General features: G+C 38.8%; 1 pseudogene; it reads right to left on the bottom strand.

The window, feature by feature from the left end:
- Positions 1-736: 736 nt before the first annotated feature.
- On the bottom strand, positions 737-7,054 carry LOC138241188 (uncharacterized; annotated as a pseudogene).
- Between the last annotated feature and the right edge of the window lie 4,003 nt (positions 7,055-11,057).

Here is an 11,057-nt window from a genome sequence, read left to right as displayed (position 1 = left end):
CTGGCTGGATTTGAACAGCCAATCTCTCATCTACAAGTCTGGCACTTAGACCACAGCGTCACTTGCAAGGTCACATGAGGAGTGGTGAAACTATTGTACTATTGGTGTACAATTGTGTTGTAGTACATGAATATAATTATATCGTTATTAATTTCTTAGATACGAGATTCCATATTATATTCCCTATTAATCAAATTCTAAAAGTATGCTTGTTTGCTCCAGTTTCGAGCGTATTTGCAGAAAAGCTTAAAACTAACACTTTTTATACACGTTATTTCACATTAAAGACTTCGATGCTTAAAATGTTTAGGGAGAAATGGAATACTGGTGTGTTTTTTTCTTAGTACCGAGACCAGCCATATACAGTTTACATACTGTAATACTGTATGTTTATGTTTAATAAATTAATATCGTTTATGGCCTTCTCACGTGTTATGCTCCTTTTATTTTTATGCTCAGCTACTAAGATTTCCCTTCAGTGGTAAAATTCCAAATAATAATAATAATAATAATAATAATAATAATAATAAACTTTATTTTATATAGTGCCTTTAAAGGTGGCTTCTCAAAGTGCTTTACAGGATGACAATAACAATATATAAGAAGACTACAACAATAATTAAGAAGATTTCACAAGATAGGGCACAGTTATAATTACAACGATACAACAATAACAATAGAGGAGACCGTGGAAGGTGGTATTAAGAAGAGCAGAAGGGGTGAAGAGTGGAACCAGTTAAGTAAAGGCTTTTCTGAAGAAGAAGGTTTTGAGTCTAGATTTGAAGGAGTTTAGAGAAGGTGACTCTCTAATATCCTTGGGCAAAGAGTTCCAGAGCTTGGGGGCATAGCAGGAGAAGGCCCTGTCACCCATACAATGTAGACGGGCTTGGGGGACAGTAAGGAGGGCAGAATTTGAAGAGCGGAGGTTCCGAGGTAGGGAGTAGGGCGATAAAAGTTCAGACAGGTATTGAGGTGCCAAGCCTTATAGGTGAGCATGAGGATTTTAAAGTCAATGCGGAATTTGACCGGAAGCCAGTGCAAGGACTCCAGGATAGGAGTAATGTGAACACTTGCACTAGACCTGGTCAGGATTCTGGCTGCAGAATTTTGGACATACTGCAGCTTGTTCAGAGTAGATTTAGATACCCCAGGGAGTAGAGCATTGCAGTAGTCAATTCTAGAGAATACAAATATGTTGATCAGCTTTTCAGCCACAGTTAATGATAGCATAGGGCGTAGTCTTGCGATATTTCTATGGTGAAAAAAATATGTTTTGACAGTATGCTGTACATGTGGGTCGAATGTTAAGCCAGAATCGAATATAATATATAAGGTTTTTCAATTTTGACTGAAGCTCAAGTACAGAGCCATCTACAGACAGGGTTACAGGACTGGCTTTACGAAGTTGATGGGGGGTACCAATAAGCATGACTTCAGTCTTGTCACAGTTAAGATGAAGGAAGTTTTGAGTCATCCAAATTTTTATGTCAGAGATGCAATTAGATAGAATAGAGACAGCCACATCAGTGTCGGGTTTGGTATGGATGTATATTTGAGTATCGTCAGCGTAAAAATGAAAGCTGAGGCCATGTGATCTTAAAAGCTGACCAAGTGGGAACATGTAAATGCTGAAGAGCAAGGGGCCCAGTATTGAGCCCTGGGGGACACCAGACTTGACAAGACCAATTTCAGACCTGTACCCATTGAGAGAGATAAAGTGACAGCGATCAGTGAGGTAAGACTTAAACCATTTAAGGGCAGTGTCAGAGACTCCAAACACAGTCTTGTGTTTGAGAAAGTAAGATGTTATGGTCAACAGTGTCAAAGGCAGCACTGAGATCAAGAAGGATGAGTATGGAAAGAGAACCAGAATCAGAAGCTATTAGGAGATCATTGGTGACTTTGACTAGGGTGGTTTCTGTGCTGTGAAGTTGACGGAAGCCAGATTGGAGGGGTTCGAAAAGGTTGTTTGTCATGAGGTGGTTATGTAACTGAAGTGTGACAGCACATTCTAGAATTTTAGAGAGAAAGGGTAAGTTGGAGATGGGGCTAAAGTTGTTAAGATTGTCGAGAGCCATGTTAGGCTTCTTTGGCACGGGAGTAATAGCAGCAGTTTTGAGGACTGTTGGTACAATGCCGGTGCTCAAGGATTCATGTATTATATTGAGGACAATGGGACAGAGAGAAGAGAAACAGGACTGGAATAAAGTGGTGGGAATGGGATCTAAAATAGATGTGGTGGGTTTAATGCGCGTAACTAGTTTGTTTAGGGATGCTGAGTCAAGAAGAGAGAAGCTGGAGAGACGGGAACCAGAGAAGTTGGATGAGGAGGGAGGAGGTATGGAAATTATATCCGTAGTGGAGAGAATGTGATGCCGGATGTTGTCAATCTTAAAACTAAAGAAATCTAAGAATGTGTTGCAAAGTTGTGATGAGGCAGATAATGTGGTAGGGCAGTTTGGCTTGAGCAGTCTGTTGATGGTGGAGAAAAGATGTCTGGGATTGTTTTGGTGATTATCAATGATGTGAGAGAAGTAGGTGGATCTAGCAGACTCTATAGTGACCTTATAATCAGATAAGTAATCTCTCCAGGCCTGATAATGTACATTTAGGCCGGAAAGGCGCCACCTACGCTCAAGTTTGCGAGAGGCTGCCTTCATGAATCGCAGATGGTCATTGTACCAGGGGGCAGGGCGAGAGAAGGAGATGGTTCGATTTTTAAAGGAGCAAACGTGTCGAGGGTAGATAAAAGAGCATTGTCAAGTAACTGTATTTTGTCCTCTAGAGGGTCAGAGGAAGAGAAACAGGATAAGGAGGACAGAACAGAATTTGCAAACCTTGGGTGATCAATTGATCGCCAGTTGCGGAAATTTACAGAGCGTGAGGGGGAAGTATTAGAAACAGGTAATTCCAGATTGAAGAGAATGGCTAAGTGGTCAGAGAGGCCTAGATCAAGGGGAGAGCAGTGGGAGACAAAGGAGTCATTTGCAATAATTACATCTAAGGTGTGTCCTTTGTTATGTGTAGGGGTACAAACAAATTGAGTAAGGTCAAAGCATCCCAAAAGAGAAAGGAAGTCTTTAGCCAGACTGGAAGACCTTGAATCAATGTGCATATTAAAGTCCCCTAGAATAAGGATCCTTTTAAATTTAAGGGATAAGAATGAGAGAAAATCAGCAAACTCACCTAAGAAGACTCCACTGGGTTTGGGTGGTCTGTAAACTGTGGCAATAATAGTAGATTGGGGGATAGAAACATTTAAAACAAGACACTCAAAAGAAGAGGGAGGAGGTATAGCTATAGGGCTTAGACTGTAAAAAAAGGTTGTAAATAACAATGATGCCCCCGCCTCTGCCTGAAAGACGCGGAAGGTCAAACAAACCATATCCAGGAGGAACTAGTTGGTTGAACAGGAGTCCATCATTTTGTGTGTGCCATGTTTCTGTTAAACACAGAAGGTCCAGTTGTTTTTCTTTGATAATGTCACATAAAAGAAGAGCCTTGCTGTTAACGGAGTGGGTGTTGAGTAGCGCTGATTTGGCCAGTCTCTGGGATGCAGGTGGAAGTGGAGTGCGGTCCAGGTGCAGTAGTGAGAGGAGATTTTTTAGATCGACGCCGGTATGTGATGGACTTACAGACGTGCGCCGAAAGGCAGGGATAGAGACTCCGCAGGCAGACGAACGAAAAAAATAGGCGTCCTGTGCTGCGATGGATGTAGCGAGTCGGTCGTAATATCCCAGTAAAACGGCAATAATCGAATGTGTCTTTGACCGGGAAGTAGCTTTGTTTTAGTTGAAGAAGTTGCAGTGCAGTGTACCTCAGAGACATGATCGATGAATCGAGACGGGAAGGAAATCCAGAGAAGGCGATAGCAAGTGGTGAAGGTCTTCAGTTGAGTAAGTTCACAATGCAGTGGAAGTCGCATTTGTGAATTAGTAACGTGGAGCGGATAGCGTGAAGCAGATGAAAAAAGATAAATTAGAAATCAGTGTAATCGAGGAGAAGAAGGAAAAAAAAACATAAATAAGTAGAAATGAAAAACTGGTGAGAGGAGCGGCAGCCAAATGCACCAGCGTTCCCTCTCGACCGAAACCGGAAAGTGAAGTTTAAAGTTTAACGTTTCAAATAAATATTCAATACTTAAACGGGCACAGTAAAGACATTAAATATACATATACATACTGTATACAGTACACTGTACATACAGTAATATGTTTATGTTCCTAAATCAATATCTTCTATGAGCATGTGAAAGGCATGGTGAATCGGAGATTCTCAAAAATTACTGTACTTTGCATGATTGGAAACAAATGCATGATTGGATCAACGAAATGCTGTGGTGTTACTTTTACAAAGAAATGAAAAAAATAATGTGGACCAGGGCAATACTTTGAGTTTACAGCTTGTCCAAGGTCATTCATTATAAATACTATTAGTAATATCTTCTGTAAAGACTTTTATGGCAACAGCTCAAACATGAGAGGTTGAGCTTTATTAGCTCCACCTTGCGGAAATTCCGGATAATATTATTTTACTTGTGGTACCATGCGGTATCATGCGATACTATGCGAGAATATACAGTATTAATACAGTAACTTGCTTTACACCACAACAAGCGCATCACAAAATAATGCGGTATCGCCTGCTTGTTTTGAATGGCTACATCTGTAGCTTCTGTTTTAAAGGTTTCGGATTTGTGTTAAGATTTGTATCTGTTGTAACTGTTAAAACAATGGCAAATAGAACTGTTATTCTACTGTTTATCGCCTAATATTGAGATTATTATAGATGTGTGTTCTGTGATGTGGTTTTTGGGGTTACAATAAATTGATCACATTTTTATTTATTTATGGAATGGTTTGTACTACATATTGTTAAACCACATTCTTAGGCTATATACTGAAATGAGGAAAAATCATACAAAGGACTTTCTTCTCACAATCAGGATTTTTTAAGCAGTGATTTCTGCTTGTCTCCAAATGTGCCATACACGTGGATAACATTAAGTCATATCCACAAATACAGTATAAAGAAACAGTAGCATAGAAAGGTCAATGAATTGTAGTGTGATTGTACACTGTGTATAAGATACGGTACTGTATGATTTTAAAGCCACTACAATACAATATGTGAAACATATTTTTATAATCAAAATTTTCTTGTTGATGTAATGAAAAGGGTTTCTTTTTTTCTTGTAAATTGTTCCCTGATTCTGCACCCCTGGGTCTTACTCTCTCTCTCTCTCTTTTCTCTCTCTCTTGGGTGTGCGGGCAGGTGCAGAAGCAGGGAACTATTTACAAGGAAAATGGATACCTCCCCAGACTGTACGCCCGCTTCACTGTGGGACAGTTGCACTGGTCAGCGGCCTTCCTAAACCCCGCCCTGACCACTTTCACTCCTGTCCTGCTCTTTCCCGCGCACCCCAGCCGGGCGCACTTCGGCCTCTGCCCGGGGCAAATGTATATTTAGATATTTAGACCCGGCGCGGGACCGAGAGAGCGTCTGCATTTATAACTTAGTTTTTAAAATTAGTCAAGCAATATGAAGCATCTCTTTTTACTTTTAAGCACAGATTTCTCACCACTTAGATTACTTTTTGATATCATCCTTAGACAAAGCAGAAAATTCTTATATTTTCCGATGACATACAAGTGAAAAAATTACAGATTTTAATCGTCTTTAATTTTGTTATGTTATACGTTTTAGGAACGTTTCATCTATACAGACACCACAAAACTATTCTCGATTGTATTTCTGAATGTTATGTTACACTTATAGTAGTTCACTGTTTTAAATACAACTAATTAAGAAAGTTAGGTGTAAGAATAAACTATCATTAATCAATAATATTGAATTTAGCACTATAATAAGTTACAGCGCTTTTCCCCGCATCTTGTAAAAATATATTTTCATTGTTCAAATATACATTAATCCTGACTATCATATAATAAGTTAAATACAAAACCAAAGAAAAACCAGGGTATAATATAATTCAAAATATTTTGTGTTTCTAAATAATCAATTGTATTAACTAAGGAGCAGGATGGCACAGTTATTAGTATGCATATTGTTTTGTTTCTTTTTCATAAATACAACAGTAGTACTTGATGTCTCAGAAACTTTCAAAATTAAATTATGCATGCAAACCTGTGAACTGGCCTGTGATACTGGCTATGTAATACCCTGCATTGTGGAATAATAGTTTATTTTAAAGGATAGAGAAAGCACAGGAAACAGGCAGTTAGATTGATCAGATTAGTATGAAAAGCCTTTTAGCACAGAGGGAATGAGAAGAGTGACAAACTAGAATACTTTAGATCTTTTTTTCTGAACCAGGGAAAATCTGATCATGTTTCTCTATAACAATAATAAAAAACTTTATTTTACATATCACCTTTAAAAGTGGCATCTCAAAGCAATACAGTAGATGTAAAAACAGTTAAAAGGACCACAGATTACAAAGTAAATACCCAGACAAACGCAAACGCGTTTTTAATAAAATGCTTTTATTCATTCAGCAGAGAGAGAGAGAGACATCCAGCAGAGAGAGACACACACACCGTTTCATGGACAAAAAGTAATTGTTTTTTTTACATTCCTCTTGTCTACCAGGAATGTTTTGTTTGTGGACAGACTGTCCACAAACATGAGACTGTCTCTCTCAGACTCACATTCCTGAATGTCCCCCGCCCCGGTCAACAATCCTAGGAAGAACACGAAACAGCCTGTTAATAAAATTGTTACAATTTTGTTCAGTCAGTTCTTCCTCCCAGACATTACTGATCGCATCGATCAGTTCCTGCTTTGTGACGGGCTTAGCAGTTTTCCGAACATAGTCTTTCAGCGAATGCTAAACCATCTCTATCGGATTTAGATCTGGGGATTCGGCTGGAGTTTTCACCCAGTTCACTCCTTCTGCTTCAAGCCTCGCCTTTGCTGCTGTGTGTTTCGGATCGTTGTCTTGAAAGAGGCGGTGCCTTGATCCAAAGTGCTCCCTGATATATGGGGCGGCATGCTGTTTCACCACGGCTTCCTCGAAGAATTCACGATCCATAATTACATCGAAAATAAGAAGTGGTCCCGGGCCTCTTCTAGATATACCCCGCCAGACGTGAACCTTCAGTGGATGTTTGGGCTTTGGCTTGTCCACATATCTCCCCTTTTTAGAAAATGACATTGTTGAAAACTGTTCCAGAGCCACTGTTGTTTCGTTGGTGAAAAGTACATAATGAAATGCCTCCCCCTGTTCAATCCATTGGAGCACTTGTTTGAGTCTTTCCTCTTTGTTTTTTACCCTTATCATGTTGCATGTGTTGGTTTTTCTGTATCTCCATCCAAGCCTTCTGCGTACTCTTCTTATCAATGTTGGACTAACGGTCGCACTGAGGTCAGCCCATAGCCGTGTTTGGACTTGAATCGCCGGTAGCTCATCATTTTCATCAGTCAGTCTGTCGATAGCTCGCACAATAGGACTTGAAAAAAAAGAGATCAACAGTTAGTTTTAAAAATAATGTGCGTAGTTGTATTTACATGCAAGAAAAGGATTTTTTGAAAGTTATTTACCTTTGAATTGTCCTCGGTTTAGATTCTCTTTGCCTCCTCTCCCCTTTATAATGTCGTCTCACTGTGCTTTCACAAACGAAGATGTCCATCGAAGCCAAATGCTGTACAATGTCCCGTGTTGACTTCCTGTTTCTTTTCATCTTCATTAATTGGTGTGAGAGAGTCTTCGTGATTTTGGCCATAGTCTGTCTCCTTACCAAAGTGATACAGTGGTGCAGCTTGAAGTCTGTACCTATATACTGTATAGTATGGTACAGATAAAACTTACACCATACCGATGAGCTAATACCGGGGAACGACACTCCTATTTTATTTAAAACACAATATGCCATGAAATGTGTCTGATGCATTAGCAAGTTCAAAAAATTGCGTTGAAAACCTGGGCATAACAGTTGTTTCCTTTTTCTGATCACTCGCTCTCTGGATACATGTCTCACCTGTCCTGTTCTTTGTTTTCCTAATTTGCTCATTATGCCTGCTGCGATCCACTCCTGCCCTCACACCTAAAGAAGACTATTTTAAATTTGTTTGTGCTGTCCATTGTGCAATTAACCCTTGTATGTGCTGTCCTTTGACAAAACAAGGCTCGTCAGATATTGTGAATCGAAACCTGTTTTTGTAGCTTTTAAAGTCATGAGATGTGTAAGCAGGAACACATCATTATATCTTACATATGAAAAATACATAATATAGATCCCAAACAAATGCAAACGTGTTTTTGATAAAATGCTTTTATTCACTCATAATCTGACAATTTCAGGAAGTCTAAGGAAGGACTAAGGGAATTGTCATCTGTTAAAGCTCTGTGAGCTCGGTGACTTTGAGACCACTTGTTATCCCAAGTTGTTTGAATCGACACAATTCAAATAGAGAAAAAAGAGCTGACTGACAAGAATTAAGATGTAACTGTCAATGTTGGATTAAAAAAAAAACATGTTGCCCGACATGTTGCATTGCTTGAAAAATAATTTTATTTCGAGAGACTGGATAAGTAATTCAAGTGTTTTTTTAACTTCCTGAAAACAAGTAATAATTTAACTATATGTGCAAAAGTTTTATGATATGTCGCTGTTGTGAATGTCTGTGGAGTGTATCTTATTTGCCTGTCCTGGCTTTGCTCTCTCGCTCACCCTCCCCCCCCTCTCTCAATTCAGTTTAATCAAGGTGCTTTATTAGCATGACAGATGGGTACAATCAGTGTTGGGTATTTACTTTTTAATCTGTGGTCCTTTTAACTGTTTTTACATCTACTGTATTGCTTTGAGATGCCACTTTTAAAGGTGATATATAAAATCAAGGCTTTAACTTGCTTTAACTCCGCAAGTCTGAGTTCTTGTGTCCATCCTATCCGAACCCCAAAGTATTACAATATTTATCTTTATAGCAGGTGGTGTACAGCTTTTTAGTATAGATTACACTTTTCTAAAATGTAATTAAAAAATAAAAATGATTACAATCTAATATTTCCACGTTTGATCCCAAGATCCCAAGAAAAATAAATCTAAAAGGGGAGAAAGCTATGCTGAAAGTTTATTAAGATACTTAGAAGACAAAGATATCAATTTATGTTGCATTTGTCTGATTGTGAATAAAAACACACATATATTTAAACACGCGTTTGCGATTTAAATCAAAACGCGATTAGAATCAATATAAATGTTTATACTGTAACGCATAGGTGACTATTCATTGTTATTAAAATGACTTAAATTCGATCATGTTGTGATATTTATAAATATAAAAGTCAATTAATTGTCCATAATATTGCTATTCTATTTTTTCAAAGAAATGTCACAGTACACGAATATAATCATATCATTATTAATTTCTTTAGATACGCAATTCAATATTATATTAGCAGAAAAGCTTAAAACTACCACTTTTTTACACGCTATTTCACATGTTAGTTAAAGACTTCGATGCTTAAAATGTTTAGGGAGAAATGGAATACCTGTGTATTTTTTCTTTAAAGTACCAATTCCTGGAATCTGACTGGCTGACACCCTTCTGAAGTGGTTCCATAATATCTGGTATATGGAAAAGAAAGCGTTGATAAAAAAGCCTGGATTCTCATGTATCTCATACAAGTATCTTTTAATACAGTCTTTGCTGTGCTCTTGAGGATCCTTGTGATATTTTGAGCTCTGGTTGAATGATAAGTGTCGCAGTTTTAATAATTTTTCGTAGTTAGAAATTATGAAACGCTCTGTTAAAAGCAAGGGAGTTTTTATGTCCATTGCAGTAAAAGATAAATTCCTGACAAAGTAGGGCTTGGACAGATTCCAAGTGCTTGTACAAATGTGCTAAAGAAATTAGCAAAAAGAGTCAATCCTTTTTCATTCCTTTATCGTATTGGCTTGCTAATGTCCTGTTTGTCAGAGAAAAAACTAAAAGTATTTTCATTTAAAATGATGGTTAGAAAGAATGTGGACCAGCGTAATACTTTGAGTATACAGCTTGTCCAAAGTCATTCATTATTAATACTATTAGTAATATCTTCAGTAAAGGCTTTGATGCATAAATATTTCTGATAAAGGTAGGTTGTGTACTTTTGTCCAACTGAGCAATCTTGCTTTCATAAAATATACCAACTTTTTAATGACTGATGATTAACATGCTGTAATACACAGTTTAAATTTAAAAGCTTAAATGCTGTACATGAGAGGTTAAGCTTTATTGGCTCCTCCTGGCAGTTTTACAAGGTGATTCCAGATACTTTCCGGCATGACGTCAAATGACGCGATATACTGTGTGATACTGCGTTTTGATGCGACACCCACCAGGGTATACCGGGAAATACCCCACCCATTTTATATGGCTGCATCTGTAATGACTTTGAGGAGCTGTGTCAAGCACTTATCCAAGAATACAGTACGTTTATTTACCCGTCTGCCGCGATAGCCGCGCCCTTAACATTAAACACGAGAGAGCCGAGTCCCCTCGCGAATATTATGAGAGACTCAGACAAACTAATTTTAAAGGGCAAAATGATGAGGGTTGCGAAAAGAACACAAATTTCAAGGGTTTATTCATTGCAAATCTCCACCATTCAGTCAGAAAGATGATCGTAATGCATACAGATGCACAGACCATGAAAATGACTGATATTAAGAGATTCGCGCAGAAAGCCTGGGAGTATTATGTCCAAAGTCCCTCTGAGCAAAACGCTGTTAAAGCGACTGTGTTCGCCGTCAGAGCCAGCAGGGTTAACTCCCTCCTGCTCGAAGGAGCACAAGCTCCTGAGCCAGCTAAGCCCCGTTCCAAAGCAGGCACACTGGACTGCTCCCAGAGTCCTAAATGCTATGAGAACACCGGGGGGAAGGGCTAGATAAAGCTGAACAAAAAGATTCAGTAGCCACCCGCCTGGCCAGGCTTGAACAAGCTTTATTTGGACAGGGACAACCACTCCCCAAGGCTGCCTGAAGCGTGAATGAGCTGATACTCTCCACTGGAGGAGGCGGAGACCCCCCCCCTCTCCATCCCTCAGTCTATCT

Source organism: Lepisosteus oculatus, chromosome 1, assembly GCF_040954835.1.
Source record: "Lepisosteus oculatus isolate fLepOcu1 chromosome 1, fLepOcu1.hap2, whole genome shotgun sequence".
Classification (NCBI taxonomy): Eukaryota; Metazoa; Chordata; class Actinopteri; order Semionotiformes; family Lepisosteidae; genus Lepisosteus; species Lepisosteus oculatus.
The sequence above is the reverse complement of the archived record's forward strand: the minus strand, read 5'-3'. Positions and strand labels throughout refer to the sequence as shown.